This window comes from Castor canadensis, chromosome 11 (assembly GCF_047511655.1).
Source record: "Castor canadensis chromosome 11, mCasCan1.hap1v2, whole genome shotgun sequence".
Taxonomy (NCBI): domain Eukaryota; kingdom Metazoa; phylum Chordata; class Mammalia; order Rodentia; family Castoridae; genus Castor; species Castor canadensis.
Genome location: NC_133396.1, coordinates 130,397,834 through 130,424,575, shown reverse-complemented (window position 1 = coordinate 130,424,575; position 26,742 = coordinate 130,397,834). Strand labels below are relative to the sequence as shown.

General features: G+C 46.6%; 1 protein-coding gene and 1 long non-coding RNA gene across 5 annotated transcripts in view; one reads left to right on the top strand and one right to left on the bottom strand.

The window, feature by feature from the left end:
• Positions 1–2,695: 2,695 nt before the first annotated feature.
• Positions 2,696–6,449, bottom strand: LOC141413976 (uncharacterized). Its single transcript, XR_012439054.1, has 4 exons — positions 6,190–6,449; positions 3,912–4,003; positions 3,679–3,787; positions 2,696–3,230 (listed from the first exon to the last, which is right to left on the bottom strand). It is a non-coding gene; the product is annotated as an uncharacterized lncRNA (long non-coding RNA).
• Positions 6,450–21,668: 15,219 nt separating this feature from the next.
• Nav1 (neuron navigator 1) overlaps positions 21,669–26,742 on the top strand; it is a 240,125-nt gene continuing 235,051 nt past the window's right edge. For all 4 annotated transcript variants that reach the window (XM_074048655.1, XM_074048654.1, XM_074048653.1 and 1 more), the window contains exon 1: positions 21,669–21,899. The gene's annotated coding sequence lies outside the window, so the exon portion shown is untranslated. The remainder of the gene's footprint in view (positions 21,900–26,742) is intronic.

Genomic DNA, 26,742 nt, shown 5'->3' with positions numbered 1-26,742 from the left:
TTTATTGCTATAACAAAATACCTAAGACTGGATATTTTATAAGGAAAAGAAGTTTGCTTTACTTAGCTCACAGTTTTGGATGTCTAAGAACATAACACTAACATGGACTTCTGGCCTCCTCACAGATAGCATCACGTGGTAGGAGGTTGTGTGTGAGAGAAAGGCCTCATGGCAAGAAAAGAAGCAGGAGATGGGCAGGGGTCAAGCTCACTCTTTCAAAACAACCTAATCCACTCCTGGCAGACCTGACCCACCCCAAGAGACCAGCACTGATCCCTTCAGGAGGGTGGTCATGATTCAATCACCTCCCACTAGGGCGCACCCTCTTAACGGTCCCAGCACTTCTCAACAACATGACCCTGGAATCAACCTCCCAGCACATGAAATGTTGGGAGATAAATCATATCCAAACCATTGTAGTGGCTCAAAGAAAAACCAGAAAAGGCAAGGATGTGCAGCAGTCACCAAGATGGAAAAATCCATGAACAAAGAACAAAATGGATACTGAGGAAACCCAGTTTGATTTCACAGTGTCGGAGACCTCAAAAGGTGATTCAGAAACTCACAGGGGTGGCGCAGGGCTGGGTCCTCAAGGAGATTGTGAAATAGTCTAAATAGCTTTTTAAATAGCCACTTCCTCTTTCCCTCTCCTGGGCCCAATGACCTGACAGCTATGAAGAGGATCACTGCTCTCTTGCCTCTTCTACAGCCTCTGTCCAAAATAGGCAAGTTTGTGGCGTGGCTCTCAGTCAGGGTAGGAGGGAAAACAAGAGGGCTGTGAGGTTCATGTTCAGAGGCCAGTGCGAGAGCAGGGACACAGTGTCCTGGGGCGGTGAGCATAGAACCACCCTTCTGAGCTCTGCCAACTCTAGAGAGACAAGCATAGCCCCAGGGGTGGAGGAGGCTCCAGAGGACTTTCCCGACCAGCCCAGACACTGTCACTCCAGCCCTCCCTTGCTCTTGAGCACTTTGTTTCCTTTCTGCTTTATAACCTTGGTTCTTCCAGTTCCCTGGTCTGGCACAGTCTACTGCTGCTGCTCCAGCCCCTCCATGATCAGCGCCTAATCCTCTTAATGCGGCAAAGTGGCCTAGAAATAAGGCAAGACCCTTGACAACTCTGCTCCATCAAGGGCCACCGCATAAACTTGCACTCTGTGATAGAAGAAAAGATTTGGTGACTTGTGGGAACTATTTCGCCCCAAAGACAAGCTCAAGAAGCATGGCGTTTACTAGCCCAGAAGGTCTGGGAAGGGCCAGAGTTGCAGCCTGCTCATCTTTGTAGATCGCATGGTGCTTAGTTAATATTTTGTGAACGTGTGCACACATAAATCCGAAAACTTTGCAAGATAAGAACCATGAATAGGTGGCCACCTGCTGGTGAGTTTATGAATGACACTTTTCTGCAGCCTCACTCACACACTCTGTAACTGAAGAAAATCCAGGTTGAACAGCGATTTTGACTAGAATCACTTGATACCTAGATTCTTTTTTTTAATAGACAGGATCTTGCTATGTAGCTAAGATTGGCGTTGAACTCATGATTCTCCTCCTCCACCTCCTGAGTTCTAGGATTACAAGCGTGTGCTATCACACCTGGCTGATGCCTAGATTCATTTGACTCTGACTCAAGATATCCTAGGTCCCCAGCAAAGAAGCCCAAAGTACCCTGGGATGTGGATCAGAGAAAAGGCTTGTGAAGGTAGCGGAAGCTCTTGTTTGGCAATTCAAGGCCCTCTTCTCTTCAGTGGCAAATGTTCTTTTCCCAAGATCTCTCTCCCATCATCCATCTACCCGTGCACCCACTAGGTGCCAGGAAGATTCCATGAGACTTGACAGGGAAGGGTATTGGAGACTGGCAGAGTCAGGGAACTGGCTGTTCTGGGGGAGGGGTGTTGGCTTCACTGTGGGGACTGAGGAGCTATTAGGAGAGATGACATGCCAATAAGCCAAGCAATAAAGGATAATTAGAGGGCCTGGGGGGTATGTCAAGGGGTAGAACACTTGTCCAGTACAGGAGGCCCTGTATTCTGTCCCCAGCACTGCCAAAATAAAATAAAATAAAATAAAAAGATGGAGTTAGGCTTGTGGCATGGGGAAATGAAGCAGTGTTTTGGTTTTTTTTTTTGTTTCCGGTACTAGGGCTTGAACTGAGGGTCTACGCCTTGAGCCACTCCACCAGCCCTTTTTGTGTTAGGTGTTTTCGAGATAGGATCTCATGAACTATTTGTCCAGGCTGGCTTCATTCAAACCTCAGTTCTCCTGATCTCTGCCTCCTGAGTAGCTAGGATTATAGGTGTGAGCCACCAGCACCTGGCAAAGCAGTGTTCTTTCTATTGCTCTGTAACAAACCATGCCAAACTTAGTAGTTTAAAACAACAACCATGTCCTTTGGTTGTTCATGGTTCTGAGGGTTTACTGAGCTCAGCTACACATCTCCTCGCAATCTGCCATGTGCTCGCTGGATGGTAGCAGGCTGGAGTCATTATGAGGAATTCCTTGCTCCTGTAGCTGGAGCCTGAGGCTGGTTGTCAGCTAAGACTTCAGCTGAGGCCTCGACTCTCTCACAGCCTGGTAGCTGGGTTACAAGGACAAGCACCCACAAGACAGAGCCAGGGAAGCTGGCTTGCCTGCTGAAAGCCAGACTTACAGGCAGAACTCCACTTGTGCTCCACTTGGTCTCTTTGAGACCATCACAAAACCCACCTGGTTTTAGGGAAAGAGGCCATGGACCCCACCTCTTGGTAAGGCTCAGGAAGAGCTTGTGAAATGGGAAGCCACTTTGGAAAACTCAATTTATTGCCAGCAGGAAGGCCATTTCAGTCCCTTCATTGCTATTGCCTTTGGAGACGTAATTTCTAAGACAGGAAGCAGTTGTCATAGACTGGGCCTTGCTAAGCAAAAACAAGGTTTTAGAAGCTATCTCTGAATCATCTTCACTATGTCTCATGAAAAACGCTTCTCCAAAGAGAAGATTCTAGGAAAAGGCAGATGCGTACTGAAGTAGGGGAGGCGGGAAGCCAAGATGGATGACCAGTACCCATTGACCAAGGTGGTGGAGTGATGACCATCCACCTCACTGTCCCCGTGAAGTTCTGCCAAGACTGGTTCTTGGAGGGGAAGAATGGGTCTGGAGTCAGCAAGTGTCCAGGAGGAGCCAGAGGCTAATTCCAAGCTAGGACTCAGAGCAACAGTGGACAGGGCTGAACCAGGAAGCAGCAGGTAACAAGAATCTGCAGTGTAACAAGAGATAAGATGTGCTCACCAATACTGTAACCCATGGTAACTGTCATTGTGGAGGAAAACAAGCACGGAGCAGTCATCAATCCAGAACAAGAGCTGGATGAGATAAGACACAGGCCTCAGGCTGGAAGGCAGTTTGACACTGAGAGGAATAAGGGACAAGTTCAAGCATGGAATGGCAGATGTTAGGGTTCAAGGATTCCTGGTGGAACCAGGACCCAAGTGCTTAGGTCCTCTGTGTGCACCACCACCTTACAGGGAAGTATACATGAGCCTGCTGGAAAGGCTGGTGAGCGAGGAATGGCAGTGTTCACCCATGGCCATCTGAGAAGTGAGGGGTTTGCTCACCCACCCCCGAGGAGTGTGTCCTCAGTGAACTCCAGCTGTGCAGTGTCTGAGTCCTGAGACCCAAGGGGAAGGACACATCACCTTCCTTACCTGGGAGGATGCTGTCACCCAGCTTGGAGAGGAGGATCTGCTACCCAGGAATGGATTGAGTATGCTTCTCAAGGCTTCATGAGTTGAAATTTAATCCCCATTGTGAAAACTTCAGAGGGTGGAAATTTAATTCAATGATGGGATCAGATAAATCAGATAAGGTTATTAGGGTGGAGCCCCCATAATTGAATCCTAGAAGCTTTATAAAAAGAGAGAGACACATATGCACCCACCTGCTCCCTGTCACTTGCCATGTGATTCCTTGTTCTGCCTCAGGAGTCTGCCAGCAAGAAGACCATTGCTGGATGTGCCCCTTGACCTTGACCTAGAGAACCAAGAGGCAAAAATAAATCTCTCTTCTTTATAACTTCCCCAGTGTGTGTCATTGTGTTATTGGCAACAGAAATGGATTAATAGAAAAACGAAAGAGCTGTAAGATTTTAGAGTCTGTGCAATGTTCTCCCTTGTTTATGGGCACGAGAGCCCCACCGCTGAAGTGCAGATTTATGTGACGTTAGAAGATTTGGTTTTTTCTCACGGCCTGGAACATAGAGAAGTGGTCCCTACAAAAGCTTCTTTTGTTTCAAAGGCCCAAGAGGAATTGAGGTTTGAAAGTCTTTAGGACAGGCTTGTGTCTTGGTCAGCTTGTGCAAGTTCAGTGCCTAGGACAGTGTTTGTCTCATAGTAAGTGTCTGAGCAGGAAAAGAGAGAGGGGAGAAGGGACAAAGGAAGAGAAGAGAGTCAGATGATACAAAAAGCCATACTAGTTGTCTTAGTCTTACCTGATCTGGTCACTCCAGGAGAGCTGCAGGTGTTGCTGGAGCCTCAAGTTACCCAAATGCACCATACAGTACATGATAGCATTTCTTTCTTAAAACACCAGCTTTATAGAGATGTAATTCACACCACATAATTTATCCACTTACAGTATAAACTTCAACAGTTTTTAGTATATTCACAGTTTTGTAACCATCATCACATCCATTTTAGACATTTCATCAACCTTATAAGAAACTTGTACCCAGTGGCAGTCACTACCCCATCTCACCGCCAACCCCCGCCTCCCATCCTAGGCAACCTCTAATCTACTTTGCGTTCCTATTGATTTGTCTATACTGAACATTTTCTGCAATGTGTAACCTGGCTTATTCCACTTAGCATAATCATTCCGAAGTTCATCCGTGTGGTAGTATGTATCAGTACTTCATTCCTTTTTATGATCAAGTAATATACATACATTTTCATATATCCATTCATCAGTTATGGACATTCACTTGGTTTCAGCTTTTGGCTATTTTGAGTAATGCTGCTACAAATATTCATGGATAAGTTGTGTGGGTATGTGTTTTATTTCCCTTGGGTATAGACGGAGGAGTGGAATATCTGAGTCACACAGTAGCTGTATGTTCACCCCTTGAGGAACTGTCACACTGTGCTCCAAAGCAGCTGCACCATTTCACAGTCCCACCAGCAAGGGATGATGGTCCTTGTTTCTCCATATCCTTGCCAGCACTCGTTATTGTCAGTCTTTTCTTTTCTTTCTTTCTTTTTTTTTTGGAAATACTGGGGTTTGAACTCAGGGCCTCATGCTTGCTAGGCAGGCACTCTACCACTTGAGCCACTCCACCAGCCCTGTCAGTCTTGTTTTGTTTTGTTTTGTGGTACTGGAGCTTGAATTCAGGGCCTTCACCTTGTGCCACTCCACCAGCCCTGTTTTTGTGAAGGTTTTTTCAAGATAGAGTCTTGGAACTATTTGCCTGGGTTGGCTCTGAACCTAGATCCTCCTGATCTCTGCCTGCTGAGTAGCTAGGATTACAGGCATGAGCCACTAGCACCCAGCCCTGTTAGTCTTTTGAGTCTAGCCATCTTAATGACTGTCACTGAGCTAGCACTTTGATTTGCATTTCCCTGAGGACAAACAACATGTAGCATCTTTTCCTGTGCTCATGACACCCATTTTTAAATTAAATTATTTGCCTTTTTCTTATTGAGTAACATTTATTTATTTATCTATTTATTTGAGACAGGCTCTCCATATGTAGCCTGGGCTGGCCTTGAACTTGAGATCCTCCTAGTTCATCCTCCCCAGTGCTAGTATTAAAGGTGTGTGTCATTATGTACAACCTTGAATGCTGTTATTTTTTCTTTGAAACAAAGTCTTTCTATGACGCTCAGGCTGACCTCAAAATGGTGATTCTCTTATCTCCCCCTCCAGAGTTCTGGGATTACAGATGTATACCATCATGCCTGGCTTGAATAACATTTCTTAAACTGAGGTTCCACAAATGTAGTTTCCAATGACCTGAGAGTTCTCAGTTAGGCTTGTTTAACTGGGTGCTTTCATTTTTAATGCACTTTTGCTTCTAGCTTAAAGGTCTTCCTGTTTAAAACAACAACAGGAAAACTACATCAGAGAACAGTTTCAGGACAATGAAAATCAGGCAATGAAGCTGAATGGTCCTTGAGGAATGAGAAAGAACAGAGGTGAGCTCTGGAGTTGCCCCGTCTTACCTTCCAGGAGAATTCTCAGGCCATGGTGCTATGAGGAGGAACCAAGCAGAGCTCGGTGGTCTTGCAGAGTTGAGGACAAGGAGCTGAGAGTCTGGGGTGGGGGTGGGGGAACAAAATTCACAAGTCAAAGGAGCAGAAGAGGAAGCTGTTCAGAGCACACTCATACCTTTAGGGGATCCAATCAGGGTACTCAGTGTACTAGTCACACAGCACGGGAGGAACCATCTGAGGCTAGGGAAGTGAGAGGAAATAGTGTTCACAGCTCACATGGGCTACCAGCAGGAACAGAAACCGTCTGAGTCACGCACATTGAAGTAGGGTATGTGGGAGGGGTCTGCCTTGGGGTGGGGAAGATCAACCCCAGACTGAGCATACCTCAGATCTTAGAAGCAAGACTGGGAAGGATCAAACTGTTCCCCAAATACAACTCCATCCCAGAGTAAATGCTTATTTATATAGGAATACGAAAACAGCCATTGCCCTATAAGGTAAAATTCACAATGTCTGGCATCCATTAAAAAAATTGCCATGCATGCAAAGAAACAGAAAACTATGGACTATAATGAGGGGAAGAATCAACACAGATGTTAGAACCAGCAGACAAGGATGCTGAAACACATATTATGACAATATTCCATGTGTTCAAAAGTAGAAACAAGAAAGAATAGAAAAAAAAAAGAAAAATTCAAATGCAACTTGTAGAGATGATTAATATTTGAGCTGAAAAATACACTGACTTGGATTAATAACAGATTGGACATTGCAGAAGAAAAAATAGTGAACTCCAAGGCAGTGAAAGCTTATCTCAAAAAAAAATGCCATATGACAGAGTTGATTTCACAGAAAAAAAAATGAGGAATAAAGAAGCCACTTAATAATGACAAAGGGTTCACTTTATTGATCAGATGTAAAGTTTATGTACCTTAACCACAAAACAGAGGGGGAAAGCTAGCATCCCTAGGAAACCAACAAACCAAACCAAACCAAACAAACAAAAGTATCATACTTGAGTCTCCACTGCTGGTTTTTTTTTTTTGGTGATACTGGAGTTTGAACTCAGGACCTTATGCTTGCTAGGCAGGCACGCTACACTTGAGCCACTCCACCAGCCCTCCACTGCTGTTTCATACACAAGATACAGAATTCAAATTTTTATGTGACCTAGGAAGAAGCAGAAAACTGTGACCCATTCCTAGTGTGGTATCGAACACCTGTAATCCAGCACTTGGGAACTGATGAAGGAGGATTGCAAGTTCCAGGCCAGCCTGAGCTGCATAACAATACTGTCTCTAAAAACAAAAAACAAAACGAAATGAAAATACAAAACAAAACCAAAACTGTGACCCATAACTAGGGCCTCAGATGACCTAGTTATAGTCATTGAGAGATAAGGACTTAAAACGACTATTTTAAATAAGCTAAAGGGAAAAATAGACAAAACGGGTTAAGAGATAGAGTATTTCAAGAGAAATGGAAAATTTCAAGAGCTGAATAGAAACGATAGGGTTGAAAAGTACAGTATCTGAAAATAAAATTCACTGGATGAGGTTAAGAGCAGCTTGAACACTGCAGAAGAAAAAAATAAGTGGATATGAATACAGGCCAATAGAAATGACCAAAACTGAAGCTGAGAGAGAACATGATGGAAAATAACGAATTAGCAAGCTACAGGAAGATAAGGCAGTCTCCCACATGTGAGCTTGGTGGTCTGTGTGGAGAGAAAAGAACCAAATGAGGCCAGAATTTTTTTTTTCATTTTTATTAGCATATATTCATTGTAGGGAGGGATTTGTTGTGACAATTCTGAATAACCTGTGTTCTACATTGGTTAGATCACCCCCTCCATCTTCCCCCCAAAAAATAATATTTAAAGAAACAGTGGCCGAAATCTTAATGAAAAGTAATAATCCACAGGTCTAAAGAGTTCAACTAATTCCAAGAAAGATAAAATTTTTAAAAATTACACTTGGTATGTCATAGTAAATTTTTTGAAAATCAAAGACAAAGAGAAAAATCTTAAAGGCAGCCATAGTGGAAAACAGACCTGTTACTCACAGGAGGGCAAAGGTAACAAAATATGAACTCTGGTTCTCATCAGATGTAATATAAGCCAATATTCATTAACTGATAAACAAAATGTGAAAATGTGATATGGCCCTACACTGGAGTACTACTCAGCAGTAACAAGAAATGACTAGTAGAGCGTTCAGCATGAGAGAACCTTAAAAACAGCATTCTAAGTGAAAAGAGCCCGATGTGAAAGACCACATACTGTGTGATTTCATTTACATGGAATGTCTAGAAAAGCGAAATGGTGAGTCACAAAAACCATTAGCGGTTGCCTGTGGCCAGGGTGGGAATTGGGATGAGAGGGCTTGCTCTGTGGGGTTGTGAACATTCTAAAACAAATCTGCAGTGGTAGTGGCACAACTCCTTAAATGCATTAAAGGATCATTGAACTGCACACTTAAAACGGGTGAGTTTTAGACTTGCAAATTATATCTCAATAAAGGTATTGAGGTAATTAGAGACAGAAGCCACTGGCTTGGAGAAGGAAATTGCAAAACATCTAACAGAAAGAGAATTATTAGCTACAGTATGTAATTGTTGCAAATCAAAAAGTGAAAGAACTGTGCAATTGGAAGAGATGGGACAAGGAGGTCAACCTCTTGGCCAGCAAACTTATGAAGAAATGCCCTATCTTATTAATGGTTGGTGAAATTCAAGGTGAGTCACAATGATGTATAATCTCATACCTATCTGGTTATCGAAAAACGGGAGGGGGCTGACAATACCACATGTTGTCATGGATGTGGTTAAGTTAAAGGCATCCAGACTCCACAACCATCTGTTTCACTTCTGGGTAGACTACTGGAAAAATGCAAATATATACAATAGGATGTGTACAAGAATTGCCATGGCAACCGTGTACACTAACAAAAACCTGGAGACACTGAAGTTGATAAATTGTAGCATAGTTGCACAATATTACACAGAAGTGAAAACTGATAAACTAAACCTACATGGATCAATGTTGGTGAACCTTACAAATGTAATGCTGAGTCCAAAAAAGAAAGTAATAGTGTATATTCAGTATGATGTATAAAGAAGCAGAAAACTGTGGCCCTTTCCTGGTATGGTGGTGCATATCTGTAATCTCAGCACTTGGGAGGCTGAGGAAGGAGGATCAAAAGTTTGATTTCAACTTGGGCTATGTAGAAAGTTCAAGGTCCTGAGGTGCCCAGATATTTGTCAAACATTATTCTGGGTGTTTCCATGACAGTGTTTTGGGATGTGATTAATGTTTAGATCAGAAGAATGAGTAAAGCAGACTGTCTTCCCTAATGTGGGGGTCTTTAACAATATGTGGTCTAAAAAACAAAAAAGGCTGACTGTCCCCCAAGTCAGAGAGAGCTCCTGCCTGACTGCCTTCAAGATGGAACATCAGCTTATTTCTGCCTTTGAACTTGATCTGAAACATTGGCTGTTCGTGCATCTTGAGGTGACAGGCCTTTCGACTAGAACCAAACACTGTTGGCTCTCCTCGGTCTCCAGCTTCAGACTCGCTCTGCAGACCTTGTAACCTGTCAGCCTTTGTTATCATGGGAGCCAATTCACTGTCATATCTGTCATCTATCTAGCTATCCATCTATCTACCTACCTACCTATTTACCTATCTATCATCTATCATCTATCTATGTATCTATGTATCTATCATCTATCTATATCTATCTCTACCTGTATCTATCATCTATCTATCATTTGTCTATCTATATCTATCCATCGATCTACACTCATACACACCTATTGCTCTGTTTTTCTGGAAAATCCTACAACAGTTCTTTGTTATATTATTTTTTATGTCTTTTGCATACCTAGAATATTTCATAAAAATATGTATATAAATAATTAATGAGTGAGTGTTGAAAATGTCAGATCATAGAGGTCAGGTAAAATATGAGCTAGAGGCTGGGGTGTAGCTCAGTGGTAGAGCACATGCTTAGGTGTGAAGCCCTGGTTCCATCCTCATCACCATAAAAAACAAAGAAAGAAAGAGCCGCTGAAGTGGCTAGCCTAGTTACTTGGGAGGCTGAGATCAGGAGGATTGCAGTTCAAAGCCAGGCCTCACAAATAGTTTGAGAGACTCCCATCTCCAAAATAATCAGACCAAGATGGACTGGAGGTGTGTCTCAAGTGGTAGAATGCTTGGTTTGCAAGTGTGAAGCCCTGAGTTCAAACCTCAGTCTCATCAAAAAAGGAAGGAAGGAAGGAAGGAGGGAGGGAGAGGCAATGCATACATCAGAAGCAGCTGTATGAGGTCATGAGTGCCTTTGCAGAAGCAGGTCCAGCTTGGTGTCCAGAGAGGAAGCACGTACTCCTTTAATGGTCTGTAGGAAGTGAAGGTAAGCACTGAGTCTGTAGCTAGTGGGGTGCAGGGGAAAGGAAGGGGTTTTAAAACGGGGGACTTCACTTCTCCTTGGGGCTTCCATACTACTTCTGTTGGAAACAGAGTCCTGGTGCTCCTTGTATCTCTGTGACTATTGCAGTAGAGTTTCTAGAAGACTTGAACTTTGCCCCTTTGTGTGCACAAAAACGACTTTTGAAAGTTCTCACCACACAGGCAGCTCTGTGATGACTCTCTAGCAGTCAGCTTTCTTAGCAGTTTTCCCAAGACCATCAAGCTGTCTCTCAATTCTTAGCTTTATGTCTAAGGGAACATCAGACCCACACCGGGAATAAACTAAACCTTCACAAAGTCTCTGCATTGAAATAAGGAGGGGGAAGGAAGGAAAAATCTGTGATTGAAAAATAAAATATTGATGTAGCTGTCTTTTCTTCCTTCTTTCCTCCCTCCCTCATTCATTTCCTTCTCCCTTCCTTCCTTCCTTCCTTCCTTCCTTCCTTCCTCCCCCCACCTTCCTTCCTCCTTCTCTCTCTCTCTCTCTCTCTCTCTCTCTCTCTCTCTCTCTCTCTCTCTCCTTTTTTTTCTTTTTTGGCTAATGGTGGAGTTTGGCAGTGGAGCATTGCTAATGGTTTCCCAATTTAGTATCAAGAGGATTGGCAGCAGGGTTTTCCAGGCCACAGAGACTGAAGGGGACCTGCTGTTAGTCTGTTTCACTCCTCCCAGAAACTCAGTCTGGGTTTTATTCTAATTTCTTCTTGGTCTCAGCAAAGACGCTCCAGATGAGGAGATTCTGAGCTGGGGGTATTTCATCCTACTCCTCCCAGACAGATTGCAAGGTTTTTCCAGTCCTCCACTCTCCCTGGGGCTCTCGCTCCCTGGTTGCCGTAGAGCGGCGATCGCCAGCAGGGGGCAGCAGTGGCCCACATCTGGCCCGGAGCCACGTGCCACATGTGCTGTTTCTCCTGGCGCGTTCGGGGCGGTTGGGGAATTGGAGAGCACCTTCCTGCTGAAGTGTAGGCTTCTCTCTGGGCTTGCCGGCTCCACATTTCCTTCCCTGGACGAGGAGTGGGCGTGTGGTCATTAAAAGCACCGATGTGGGTGTGGGTGTGTGATGCAGCCATCAGCAGTGCCAGCTCACCATCTGGTTTTCCACCCGCAGATTTTATGTGTTTTGGCACGTGCGACCTGTAGTGTAGGTCTGGATGTCAGAGGCCGTGAATCCTGGAATTGTCTGGCTGAAATTTTCCCACATACCTAGATGCGCCCAGAACCCCGGCTCTCCGCAAGGGGCGCGTTGCTCTCGGGCTCAGCGAAGCGTGCGAGCCGCGCTCCCACGGTCCTGGCGCGCGCTCGGTGGGTGGGAATCTCGGGTGGCAGCTGGGGTCTCCCCGCCCGACTGAGACAGGAACATATGCTAATCTGTTGTCAGACTCATCCATATCCCTGGCCTCTCCCAGCCCCATCTCAGTTTCACAGAGCCCCTCTCTTCCTCCCAGTATAGTTCCCCGTGGCTTTAAAACTTTGTCTCCAGGATTCTCAGAAGACTGGAGGCATGGGTTCAAGACTCCCTGCCTCCTTCCTTGCTCCTCAGTTTCCTCCACTCCTATGTGATAGGACAGATGCTCAAGAAGGGATGATCAGAAAACCACCCAGGGCCTATGGGAAGTGTACAACTGTGAGCAAGGCCGGGCTAGAAGAGGAGTACAGTCTTGGCTGAGATTTCCAGGACCCCACACCCTTCCAGGCAGCCTCCAAGAGCTGCTGTGATGGGCAGATGCCTGCCTTTCCACCTGCCTTTGGAAAGGAGGAGTTTGCCAAAGCCTGGCACCTGGCCTGCTTTGCTGGGCAGCTGATCTAAGGAACAGGTGTGACCTCAGGACTACAGCTGCTACTGAACACATCTGTACTCTCAAGGAGGCTGCAGCTTGGCCCATCAGTCACTCACACACTCTGCAGACTTAGGGGGAATGTCCTAAAACAGAGTGAGAGAATGCTTGGGAAAACTGGGACCAGCATTCAAAGCTCCTTTCTCCTAGAAACGTTGACCCTTGACATGTATTCAAAGTCAGGCTGGCTGGCCTGGCTGGCAGCATGGAAGCAGCAGGACTGGCTTCTCCTCTTCCACCTTGCTCTCCAACTCTTGGTCTGCAGCCAGTCTCTTTTCCTTCCTGGCCAGTTTAGCTCAGGCCTTTGCAGGATGGGATTTAGAATGTTAACTCTTCCAGAAAGCAGAGAGGGAAGTGCTTGGAAGAATGGCACCTTAGACATGCAAATGATGGCTTGCCATTTTAGAGACTCCAAATACAGAATCGATTAATGGAAAAAGGGAATATGTTTGGACTCCTAGTCTGAACCAGGCATTGGCTTACTGATAACCATCCCATCCAGTCCTCCTAGAATCCTGACACATAGGCATTGTCAGGTCATTTCTGTTTCGTAGAGGAGAAACCAAGGTGACAGTTGCAGTTAGGATGCAGGGAATGTGGATTTTATTGTAGCCTAACTCCAAAGCTCATACTCTGTTCCCTGCCACACTGCCTCAAGTTTCCCTGGAAAATCCAACACCCCATTCTTCTTTCCTGTGTAGAAGCGCACATGCCTGGCCCTGCCTCATCCATTTCTGTTCACTGCCAGAGTCACCTCTACTGCCTGTGTCCAGTCTCATATGACAATTCACAGCTATCCTCTGTCCCACCAAAATAGACACAATATCCTCTAAATCCTCAATTTGCTGATGCCCACACACACCTTGCCGGTGCCTCTGGGCTCCCACATCCACAACTGCCTTGTGTGCCTTCTTGCCCCAGGCTCTCTCATGGCCTGATCCTCTTTAGTGACCTCTGCCTGCTACTCTTCAGAGTTTCCCCTTTACACCTCTTTCTTTTTCTCCTCTCAAGACACTTCTCTTCTTAGTGTTTTGAGAATATTTATTGATATAAGAAAATGCTTGCAGACTCCATTAGTATAATTTTATTTGCAATTATGTAAGCAATACATCAATACATATTCCTATAGAAAATAAACAACTCAAACATACATGAAAAAGTGACAAGCTTAGCGACTCTCCCCAGAAGTAACAACTGCTTTCAGTTTGGAGTATCTTTGCAGACTTAAAAAATGTAGTTATGGCGGAGCATAGTGGTACCTACCTGTAAAACTAGCACTCTAAGAGGTAGAGGCAGGAGGATCACAAATTCAAAGCCAACATGGGTCATAAATAGTGAGACCCCCCCAAATCAAAAAAACAAAACAAAACAAAATGTATTTATATACATAAATATGCACACACAGAAAAATATATAGTTATGTCAGGCATCTTTTGGATCATAGCATAACAAGTACTTAGAAACTGCTTTTGCTAATGGGCACTGATTCCTAACTTGGGTCCACAAGTTAACTAAAGCAGGATTAATAACCTGACATCCCTGCCTCCATCTTGCATGTGTCTCCTTTGCTTTGTGCTCTCTCCAGCAGTTACCCTGGATATCAGGGATGACAGGATTGATTGATAACATCTTTATGACAGGGGACCAGAACTATCCCCAAGGAACAGCAGAGACTTGCAGGACAGACCAACCCCCAAATGAGGACAATTACCTCTGATGATGAGGATACACTCTGGAGCAAGAGTAATTATCTCATGGGGACCAGATTGCTCCCCTCAAGTGATGACAGCAATAACAACAATAAGAACATCTCCAGAATCCTCACAGAACCAGAACTGAGATAACGACCAACCAAGCCACACTGTGCCTGGGACTGCCTCATTATGCGTACCTCTTACCCTTGCCCTGATTTACCTAGAATAAGTGCCCTCAATGTCAGGACTTGGTACACTGCCCACACAGTGTCTGGGTGTGTACTGTCCCTTCCTACACCCCATACTTGCCCACAAAGCACACTTGGTCTTTTTTGCTTCATTTCTTGTTTGTCTCTTGCCCTATGTCTCTGCCTAAGCATTCTTGTTCTGCATTCAGAGGCAAGAATCTAAAGGGCCCAGCTGAGAGCCTCCTCCTCTCAGGAATGTCCTTGAGACCCTCACCCACTCCCAGTGACAATGGTGTGCGAATTGTTTTGCAATTTCCTTTGTTCTCTCCCCCTCCCTCTCCCTCCCACCTTCCTTCCTTCCCTCCTTCCTTCCTTCATTCCTTCCTTCCCACCTTCCTTACTTCCTCCCTCCCTCCCTCCCTTTCTTCCCCTCTCCCTCTGTCACAGGGTACCCCCTGCTTGGTCTATGCTTACAATCTTGACATTGTTAATAATTTAAAACAAAGAATCCCCAGTGTTGTTTTGCCCTGGATCTTGTAAACTGTGCAACTATTTTTTGCACATGGGAAAGGGAGAAGAGCCCAAGATGGACTCTTTTGTGTGTGAATGTGTGTGGTGGGACTAGGGTTTGAACCCAGGGCTTTGCTCTTGCAAAACAGGAGCTCTACTGCTTGAACCACACCTCCAGTCCATTTTGCCCTGGTTATTTTGGAGAAAGGAGGAAGAGAGGGAAGAGGGGAGGAAGGATGGAAAGAGAAGGAAGACCCTCTCTCCATCCCTCCCTTCCTTCTCATTCTTACCTCCCTCCCTCCCTTCCCCTTCCTCCCTCCTTCCCTCTCTTCCTTCCTTCTTTCTCCTTCCTTCCTCCCTCCCTCCTCCTCATTTCTTCCTCCCTCCCTCATTTCTTCCTCCCTCCCTCCCCTCCCTCCCTCCCTCCCTCCTTTCTTCCCTTCCTTCCCCTTCCTTGCTTCTTTCCCCTCCCTTCCTCCCTTTCTTCCCCTTCTTCCCTCCCTCCCTCTCTGCCTTCCTCCCTCCCTTACTCTCTCCCTTCTCCCTCCCTTCCTCCCCCCTCCTTCCCTCTCTTCCTTCCTTCCTTCTCCTTCCTTCTTCCTTCTCTTCCTCTCTTCCTTCCCCTTCCTCTCTCCCTTCCTCTCTCCCTTCCTCCTTCCCTTCCTCTCTCCCTTCTTTTCCCTCCCTTCTTCCCTCCCTCCCTTCCTTCCCCTTCTTCCCTTTCTCCCTTCCTTCCTTCCTTCTCTTGTCTTCCTCCCTCCCTTCCTTTCCCTTCCTCCCTTTCTTTCTTTCCATTCCTTCTTTCTTGCCCCTTCGACCCTTTCTCCCTTCCTCCCTTCTCCAAAATAACCAGGGCAAAATGGACTGGAGGTGTGGTTCAAGCAGTAGAGCTCCTGTTTTGCAAGAACAAAGCCCTGAGTTCAAACCCCAGTCCCACCACACACACTCACACAAAAGAGAGTTCATCTTGGCTCTTCTCCCTGTCCCATGTGCAAAAATAGTTGCACAGTTTACAAGATCCAGGGCAAAACAACACTGGGGATTCTTTGTTTTAAATTATTAACAATGTCAAGATTGCAAGCATAGACCAAGCAGGAGCCACCCTGTGACAGTAAGTCACATGCCCATGAATGAAGCTGGCTGGGCCTGCAAGCCCCAGAGCCTTGCCAATGCTGGACTGGCAGGGTCCTGGAGTCTTTGAGTCAATGCGTTCCCTGTTCTGACAGTGGACATTCCTGTCTCAGCCTCCACATTGAATTTGTCCCTTGCTTCTGCCCCAGCTGCATTCTCTGCTCCAAAGCCACCCTGCTGGACATTTCAACCAGGCAAGCTTCCAAGGTCCATGCCTGCCAGTCAGCATTGCTCTGGAGGACCCCATAAAGATGGGAAAAGGGGTCTTGGACTAGGACAGCCCTGTGCCTCAGATGGAAAGTCTCTCCAGACATAAGAGACCACTAAACTACCAACCAGGAGACCTGGGTTCCAATTCCAGACCTGCTACTAAAATGACTGTGTGTCCTTAATTGACAAATTGCTGAACATCTTGGCACCTCAGTTTTTTTATCTGTTAAATGGGAAGGGTAGGATTACATAAGTCTTTAAAACCACTTTCAGTTGTAAAAGCTGATATTTAAATGACTCTAAGCGATAATGCCAATAGTAATTATAATCACCACCATCATCATCATAGCTTATGTTTCTCAAAACACCACTCCCATTTACAAGCTCATTTTATGCCCCTGACAATCCAACAGGGCCAGCACTGTCATTCCCATTTTACAAAGAAAATGAGACTCAGATTAAAACATGCACTGAATAAGAAAACTTTGGAAGTGTTCTAAAACTTGTTTGCAGTGATGATTGCACAACTCTGTCAACTTGCTACAAATCACAGAGTTGGACACTTACAGTGGGTAAATTTTACAATATGTAAATTATACCTTAATAAAGATATAAAGAAATGCACTGAAGCCAGGCATGAAGTTCACACCCATAATCCCAGCTACTCAGGTGACACGGAATGGGAGGATTGTGGTTCTAGGATAGCCTAAGCAAAAAAGTTAGTGAGATCCCATCTCAATGAATAAGCCAGGCACAGTAACTCAAGTCTGTGGTCCCAGCTACACAGGAGGCCATAGGTAGGAGGATTTCAGTCTGAGAGCAGCCCTGGGCAAAAATGTGAGATCTTACCAGAAAAATGAAGGAAAAAAGAGATTGGAGGTGCCACTCAAGTGGTAGAGCACCTGCCCTGAGTTCAGACTCCAGGACTGCTGGAGGAAAATAAAAATGAACTGTAGCTCATAGATGACAGGGACCTTCACTACCCCCATGCTGCTGTGGACTCTCTTTTGCAAAAACATAGTCCTTGACAGCAGTCAACTCAGGGGCCAGATGGCATGGGTTCCAATCCTAGCTCTAGTGCTTACTAGCTGTGAAACCCAGACAAGACACTTGATCTTAATTTTATCACCTACAAAAGGGAGATAAAAATGATACCAATGGCCAGGTGCATTGACCCTCATCTGTAGTCCCAGCTACTCAGGAGGCTGAGTCAGGAGAATCAAATGAGCCAGGAGTTCAAGACAAGTCTGGGCAAATAGTGAGAACCTGTCTCTTTAAAAAGAAAAAAAAAATTTTTAAGAAGCAACAAAAATGCTGATACCTATGACATTGCTGTGAGTATTAAATGGGTTAATATAGCTGGTGTACTCAGGATAGCCATTGGCCCACAGCAAGTGCTACGCAGTGAGAACCATACAGCACTATCTCCTTCAGGATTGCACGGGCCAGAGCCAGGCTTCTTAAGGGGGCCCATTTCTCCCTGCCAACCTTAAAGAAACACTCCTCTTCAAAGGCCATCTTTGGAAAAATACTGCTCTGGCTCTCAGTGTATCTCAATTCCTGGTAACAGAGTGAGGGAGAAGCTGCATCTTCCCGATAAGGCAGTGACTCTCTCCCTCTTGTAAAACACTCATTATTACGCCAGCTTTTCCCCACAGACTGCTTCTCCTGAGTCCTCATAAGTTCTAGCAATCATCACCAAAGGCACATGGTATAAATGGGGACCTGGGCCATCAGTGAGACCACAGTGGCCAAGGCTGGGGGCAGGGGCAAAGCATTTCATCCATCAGCAAAGGAAACCCCTTGCTGGCTAATGAGTCAACCTAGGAAGGACAGACAGATGTCTATCATTCAAAAATGGGCTGTCCAGAACTGAGGGCTCAACCAGAGTGAGCTGGTTGGGGGCTGGGGTGGGTGGGGCTGGGGTAAGAACTATAAAGCTTTCCTCCAAGAGCCCCACTTCCCTTTATACTTGAATAAACCACTGCCTCTTCCATTAGCTCAGAGATTCTTCACAGCTTTGGTAGGTGGATATTGATGTCCCCTGGGTGTCAACGCCCCCTTTTACTGATGAGCAAATTGAGGTGACGTTAGCAAGTGGCATAAGCAAGGCATGGAGTCAGGTCCTCTGCAGCCAGCTCCAGTGTTTTTCCACTGGCTTCAGAGGAGGAAATCAAAAGTACTAATGGCATTTATTAAATGTTGAAGAAAGCCAAGCACTGTTTTTGCATCCCTGCCAAGGGCCTTTCCAACTGCCCTGGAAGCCTTGGACAAGAGTCAGAAGGGTCAAGATGGTCCCTTTGTGGGTCATGGGGAAGACAGGAGCTATGAATCTGTTCAGATCCCCAAAGTCCCATATCAAGTAACCCAGGTGGCCAAACAAGTTAGCATTGGTCCGCAGAGCCCCGGAAAGTAGACAGAGCTGTGTCTGAAATAAGACTTGGCTGAAAAGCATTTGCTATGCTTTCTGGGGCCTCCAATGCTCTCATCTCAGGCCAGGTCTGAGCCTCTATGAGGGTGACAACGGGCTTCTGGGCTGATTTTTTGAAACCAATTTATCACGTTGACAGTAATCCTCTTGTTAACAATCCCTGCCCTGAAGCAGGATTGGCTCAAAGCAGCAGAGGACAGAAAGCTGGGGAGCTGTAGGGCTTTAAGGTGCCTCAAGTGAGGTCACCACAGCCTGGAAGTCACCCTCTCGGTGGGGGTAGGGTGCAGTGATCATACCAAGGGTCCTTTGCAGTGAGCCCAGGAACCTGAATTTCTCTCTTTCCATTACTTACCAACCACTCAGTCCCAAGCACCCTTCTGGCTCGCTCCCCACAGTCAGCCCTTGCCACTCCTTCTTATTGATTTTTATATTTAAGGAAAATCCATTTGCTTGATTCAGAGCAACTGAGTCATCACTGTGTTCAGACAAAACCACTCACAAGGTAGACACTTGGCAGAGGCCACTTCTGGGATGGGTGGGGACCCTGTTTCTTACCCAAACAGTACTTTGTCCATAATGGCTTCTGGCTACTCCTCTCTGCTACTCTGTCCTATCCAGTTTCACAGTAGCCTTCATATCCTCTGCTGTCAAAGGGAGCAGACTGGCCCCTCAATCCCTCTTCCCTCAAACTGTCTGCATGCTCCTATGTATGCCAACAAGTACAATTTCACTGTGGGACGTCTGGGATGAGGACATTTGGAGCAAGGTCAGAGAGGACTTGTATGAGCAGCTACTCATACTTGGGAGAGTCTCTCTCTGGACATTGGGGTTTGAACTCAGGGCCTTGTGCTTGCTAAGAAGGCACACTGCCATTTGAGCCAGTCTACTCACCCTGGGAGAGAAATAATGATCATATGCACTGATGGAAAAGATTAAATAGTAACAGAATGATAGCTATGGTCTTCATTTCTACTCTGGGTACCATCTAGCCTGGACAGATGGGGACCCTGCATCCAGCCTCACCATGAGTGAGGGGCAGTTCAGTCTCTGATACCCATTTGTGTGCCCTCTTCATAGTCTTGTGTCTCTGGGCCTAGAAGAGTCAAGAAGCCCAGCCATCCCCACCCTGTGATCACTCTTGCCCTTCCTCTTTTTCTTCTTTGCTTTCAAGAAGGAGTCCCACTATGGAACCCAGGCTGACCTCATACTTGGTCCTCCTGTCTCAGCCTCCTGAGTGCAGGGATTACAGGTATGGCCAATGACAGTGCTTCTTAAGGGCCAGGCCAAGGAGACTGTAAAAAGCAAGAAAGGACTCCAACTAAGGATCACTGGATGTCAATTTGGATGCAGACTTGTGGGACTTGGGACTTGGTGTTTGTTGAGTACGTTCTATGTGCCAGACACCATTTTAAGTGTGTCACCTATATATTCCCTCATTTAATCCTAGCACTCTTACAAGAGACAAGAACTATTATCATCCCATTTTACAGATGAAGAAACTGGGACTGGAGGTGTGGCTCAAGGAGTAGTGCGCCTGATTTGCAAGCGTGAAGCCCTCATTTCAAACACCAGTCCTACCAAGAAAAAAGAAAAAAAAGCAGATGAAGAAACTGAGGTTGTCAGAGGTTAAAGCACTTGTTCAAGTTCCGGTGGCTAATAAGTAATAGGCTCTGGCAGTGTCACAACAGCCCACACGTCTAGGCATTATACACAGGGCAAGAGGCTCATCTCAGGCTTTGCCCTGCAACCCCCAAACCCTTCCAAAAGGCAACTTGTTTACTTCATGCACAAAAATCAAGTAGAAATCCTTTTCCTTGGTTGGGTGGGAACATCTTGAATGTCACTGTCCACTATCCAGCGTCCCCTTTTCTCCCTCTTATGTCTACAACCACTGTTTGGATTCACTGATTAAAGACAGGGGAGCTCAGACAGACTCAGGGCTTTAATCACGACCCTGTTCCCCACTGACTGATTTGGTCAGCCAGAGCTCTGAGATGTCCTAGGGAGTAAGCGTTTTGCTTTCTCTAGGCCTTCCACCCCGGCCCCCACAACCCCAACCCTGGAAATAAATCCTCAAAGTTTGCTGGCTGGAGCTGGGAAATGTCTGGTCCCCATGTGCTGGGTCCCCAGTCACTCCTCTCCCCAGCATAGCTCAGGGCATGCTCCAGGAGCACAAGACACCTGAGTTCCTTCTGTCTTCTTGCTGCAGAGCCCGGAAGCCCCCAGGTCAGGAGGCAGAGGGTGTGCTGAGGCCGGGATTCCCATGCACTCTTCCTAAGGTCTGGTCTTTTCCTCTCTCCTCTTCTTCCCTCAGCTCCCTCTCCTCTGGAAGGAGGAGCAGTGGCTGGGTCTGGGAGGTGAGAAAAAGTCACTTAGTTTACTGAGAGCCCTACAGTTTGCTAGGCACTTCTGGGGCCTCCCCTCTGCTCTGCACTCAAGAGTCTCGGCTCAGACAGCAAGACTCTTGAAGGGGTACGGAGAGGAAGGAAGCGGGTAGCTGGGGACGCTCACCGATGTATCTGTCCCTTTCTCCGAAAAAACTGCCAAACCAGCAGCAGCCGGAGGACATGGGGGGCGGGGATGGGGGTGGGAAACACTGCCTGGAAGTGGTGGTGGCGGGTCCCTGGGCAAAGGAAAGGCTCAATTGTGCAAAGGCTTCCTGCCCTGACAGCTTGTGGCCCCAGCCCCGCCACCAACCAGCCGCCTTTCTGCGACCGGCCGGCCGAGGAGGCGGAGCGGGAGGCCAAGGCAGGAAAGGGTTACGGGAATAGCTTTCCAATGACAAAGTCTGGAAGGGACCCGTGCCTCCGCCCCTCTGCGGGTTAAACTGGCACAGAGCAGGGGGTGGGGGGGCCAGCGAGGGCCATCGGAAGCCTCCCCTCCCCTCCCGCCGCCCCCGGCCCCGGGCACTCCCCTCCCCGGGCCCGCGCCAGAGGCAGCCGGCGTGTGCCTGGGGCAGCGGGTCACGAGGCTCCGCCCCCGGCCGCCCGGCCCGGGGGACGGCACTTTGTTCAGGATGCCGCCTCCTCCTCATTGTGGGGCCGGGGCCCGCGGCGGCCCTAGTACGAGGCCCGAGTCCAGAGCGCAGAGCGCCCGCTGAGACTCGTGCTAGGGGCCATCGCGGCCCCAGGAGCCCCCGGGAAACTTTCCGATCGCGGGGAGAGGACGCCTAGACCGCGCCGCTCCGGCTGGCGATGCGCGACTCTGCGCCGCGGCGGCTGCGTGGACCCAGAGCCCCAGCGGACAGGCGCGCGGGTGAGTGGCGCGCGGCGGGTGGGCGCGGGGCGGAGGGTCTGCTGCTTCGCACTTTGCGGGCTGGGCTGGCGGGTCCTGCGAGGCTGGAGTCAGCCTCCGGGAAGGAGAGCCTGGTGCCCGAGGGAGGCTGCGGGTTGGGCTCGGGAGAAGCGCTGGAATAACACCGGAGATGCTGGTGGCTTCCCGGGAAGGTGTGCGCTTAGACGTCCCCATGGACTGTGCGTCTTTCCTGGGTTGACTCTCCAGGGCTACCCAACTGCTATCCTTCTGAGTCTCAGTTTCCCTCCCTGTGAAATATCTGCAATTGGCAGTGCGTTCAGTCCCTATAATCAAAGGCACCAAGTGTTGCCTTATTGCACACACACACTTGCATATCTTCCTTTTTTTTTTTTTTTTTTTGAAGCAACGAGTTAACCCTTCTCCTATCCCAGTAGGCGCGAGTGGAACAGCTGGAGCAAGTGACCTTGCTGGGCTGTCCCAGAAAATATGCCCTGGGCCCCAGGATGCGCTGAGAAGCGCCCTCGCGTCGTCGTCTCCCTGAGGCTGCCTTTTCTGGCGCCTGCCCAGGGCGTCTGGGAGAAGAGGAGAGGGAGGAGAAGGGAGAGGATGGTTGTATACGAGGGAGGCGTTCACCTGAGGGCGCGCGGAGCCTGGGCCCTGGTGGTCCCTTCTAATGCTCAATGCCTGTAAAAAGTGGTCGTAGAGGGAGAGAAGCAGCCAAGTCTGCAGATGGCAGAGAAGGGGAGGCAGGAACTGGGGCCGTCGTGAGTGGTGGGTAGCTGGGGCAGTGTACTATGGTAGTATCCACCCAACAGAGAGAGAGTTCCTTGTCCCCTAGAGCTGAACACAGGAAAATCAGCTGGTGAGTCAATGGGACTTTGTTAGGACAGTCACAGGGCGCAGCTGGCGCAGGCTTAAGGGAAGCGCTGGATCCCCCCTTGATAACATGCTGTTTATCTGGCTTCCTGTTTCAGTGATTAGGATACCATTGGCTGCTTCAAATGCAGGGCTGAGAAGCCTGTGGCCAGTTCCTGCTGTAAAAGCAGTGGACTTGTCTGGGCTTTCCTCCTGTGAGCTCTTTCTTGTTCTCCCAACTTGAGGTCCCCTGCAACTCACTTGTAAGGAGACAGAGAGACTTCAACAAAGGACAGCCTCCCCAAGGAAGAAGAGCTGTCACTCGGGAGACATTGGCTCCCTTCAGGCCAAAGATACATGTGACTCCAGCTTGCTTATGAATTTTTCTTACCCTGCTTTGAATTTTGGTTGGTGTATCTTTGAGTTGGTCCAGGGAAGACAGACAGAGAGAATGGCTGTAACTTTGGCTTTCCCCTTCCATGATGAGTTTTTTACTGGCAAAGGCAGCCTCTAGGGTCCTTTACCTGAAGTTCCCAGGTAAGAGAGAACAGCCTCTAACCTGAACTCCTCCAGGAGTTTAACCCAGCTCCCTGAGGGCAGATTCAACATTCTGCTTTGTATTGTAGACATTTGAGTAGGTGCATATTGCAGGTGCCTTACCTCCCTGTGAATGTCTAAGCCCTGCCCCCACCTGCAGCATCCGGTACAGTAGGCACTTTATAAAGTGTTTGCAGAATTAATAAAATTAGGGGAAAAAAATCTAAGTACCACCCCAGAGGCCTCTCATCTCACTCAAGTGCCCATTTACTTATTCTTTAGGAGTTGTTTGGTTTTCTATATGATCTCCCACCCCTCCAACCTCCCCCCCCCAAAAAAAAACCAAAAAACCTATGCTCTGGAATGAGGCTGATTTCTGAGGTCTGCCTTCTTTGATGAGCCTTGGTCTGGAGAAACTGAAAACAGGAATGCTGTTTTTCCTTCCCTTGCCTAATCTGCCCTCTACCCCAAATCTACATGAGCCTTTGATATCAACTCAGTTTTGTTTTGTTTTTCCCAGTGCTTGAACCCAGGGCCTTAGGCATAGTAGGCAAGTGCTCTACCACTAGAGCTACACCCTCAGCCCTCAACTCAGCTTTGGCCCAGTAGAAAACACTGATATAGATCAGAAAAGTCTCCAGTCCATCTTTTCAGGTTTGTTTCTCTTTCTCTTTTCATCCATTTTCAATCAATACCATTTCCCCCTTCTTTTAAAGTTCTTTTGAATTCCTGAAGGGTTCATTTATGAAAAACTAAAACATTAAAGTCAAAAGGCTCTCTGTCCCTCCCAACTCCAGCCCTGCCTGCCTACCCTTCACAGACAAGAATCAAGGCCTCCTGCAGGATGGGATGGCTAGCACATAGGTCCTCTGGCTCCCCATCCAGGGCTTGTACCCTTTTAGAAAATCGCCTCCTTGCACTTAACTATTTTCTGTCCCCAGTGTTCCCATCCATAGATCTCAGCTGATGCTACTTAACAAGAGAGGAACAGAAACACAGCAAGGGGTAAAAAGAGCTATCTCTGTGATGGAACCAGCTAGCAGCTTTAGTCTCTAGAACATGGAGATCTAAGAAATGTGGCAATACTTGGCAATCACTTCATCTTTCTGGCCCCCTAGTTACAAAAACAAATAATTAAAAACACTTTTAGTTCCTTCTTCAACTTGAAAAAAAAAACAAAAATCCCACCAACTTTTTAAGTGAAAAATGTGGTTCTCAGTGAATGGTTTCCTGGGCCTAAATCTGTTCCCTCCACCTCCTAGAGAGGCTGACTCAGGCCTGGTTTCCTCCAAAGGGCCTGGGATTTTACTTCCAAGCTTCCTGTGACTCTTGAGACATGAAGGGAGGCAGGATGGCTGAGACCTAGGTCAACTGTGATAGACCCATGGATGTGGTTCCACTTTTCAGGCATGTCCTGTACTGCCCTCCTCATCAAATCTATTTGCTCTACTTAATTTTAATGTGATATGCACTAATATGCATGAAAAAATGAAAGGCACTGATGCGTGTGGACCCCACCATGGACTGTTCATAACAAGATGTTTCCACTTCAAAGCTCTACAAGACTATTCAGATGGCCAAGACTCAGATGTTCTGAAAGCTTTCCTGAATGGAATTGGTTCTTAATTTCCTTTTTGGATTGTCCATGGCCGGTGTATAAAAACACAGCTGATTTTTGTTTGTTGATCTTGTACCTGCTGAGTGTATTACCTTTAGACTTTTTCTTGGATATGGATTATTTGGAATTTTCTATACGTAGGAACACATCAGTTGTGAATATAGTTTTACTTCCTTCTTTTTAATTTAGATTTTTTTTTTCTTCCTGGCCTAATTGCTCTGGCTGGAACTTTCACTACAGTGAAAGTAGCAGCAGTGGAAACAGGTGTCCCCTTTTTGCTCCCCATCTTAGGGGCAGGCTTTCAACCTTTCACCACTGGTTTGATGCTAGCTAAGGGATTTTCATAAATGCTCTTTATCATGTGGCAGAAATTCCCTTCTATTTCTAGTTTTCTAAGTGTTTTTTTATTGCAAAATGGTGCTGGATTTTGTCAAGTGCTTTTTCCCAAACAACTTGAGGTAATCACGTGGCTTGTTTTTTTCCTTCATTTTGGTAATGTGGTCACTTGCATCGATTTTTTTTCTTCTGTTGAACCACCCTTGCATTCCTGGGACAAATCTCTCTAAAGGGTTTTTTTGTTTTTTTTAATAAGCTGCAAAGTTTGATGTCACCAAATCAATGGTAAAAACACATACTTACTGCTGGATGGGTTGATGTGTGCTAATTATATCTTCCTTTATAATTAAAAACACGTTAAAAACTTTTTTATTGTGGTGAAATATATATGACATAAAATTTATCACTTTAACCACTTTTATGTGTACAGTTCAGAGGCATTAGATAATTCATATTGTTGTGGGATTATCGCCACCAGCTGGCTCCAGAACTTTTTTAAATCTTCCTAAGCTAAAACTCTATATTTAAAGAATAACTCCCCACTCTCCCCTTTCCAGCCCCTGGCAACCACCATTGTATTTGCTGTCTCTATAAATTTGTGAACACTTTGTAATAACTAGAAAAGTCAATTATTCAGGCATTTCAGGGTTAAAAGGCCTTATCATCCTGTCTTCCAAACAATTTCCCACAGATGCCCTGTATCAGGCATGACTGGAAAGTTTTCAGAGGCAGTGATGAGCAGAGTCTCGGTGTGAACGTGCTTTCCTTTGGCTCACTGATTCTCCACCCTGGTTGGTGATGCATTAGCGTCACCTGGAGACCTTTTAAACATTGCTGACTCCTGGGCCATCCCCAGAGGCTTAGCTTCATTTGTCTTGAAATACATACTGCTCCAGTATTTGTAGTTTTAAAAACCTCCCTTGGTAATTTTGATGCACCGCGAGGGTTAGAACTACTCTGTAGTTGAGCTGATTTGCTCCCTGGAACCCTTGACTGGTCACGGCTTTTAGTCACGCAATTCCCTCCCCATCTGGTCAGTAGTACTGACCCACTTTACATACCTTCCCTGATTTTAAAATCCATTCAAATATAGAGCAAATGGGAACTTCCATAAAATGAAGCTTTTGAAGTTGGAAAGAACCTTCAGTGTCACGTAGTGCCCCCATCCCCCACCCCTACACTGATCAAGTCCCTCCAAGACCTCCCTTCCAGGACACATCCAGCTCAGACAACCCTGTTGCTGGGGAACTCCTAACAACAGTGATCTGAAACCATCCTATGTCATAGTCATACAGTTCTGTCTTTCATAGTTCCTCCTTGTATTAATCTGTAATGGGTGTGATCTCTACCCACTTAGTGAAAGACACCAAAAGGTTAGTGGGCTTCACCGAAATGCAGCGCCCCCCCCCACACACACACAAAGTGAGGGATATTCAAAATCAGCAATACAGAATAGTGTAATTGCCCGTCAAATGTCAGCCTTTTGCTATTTGTCAG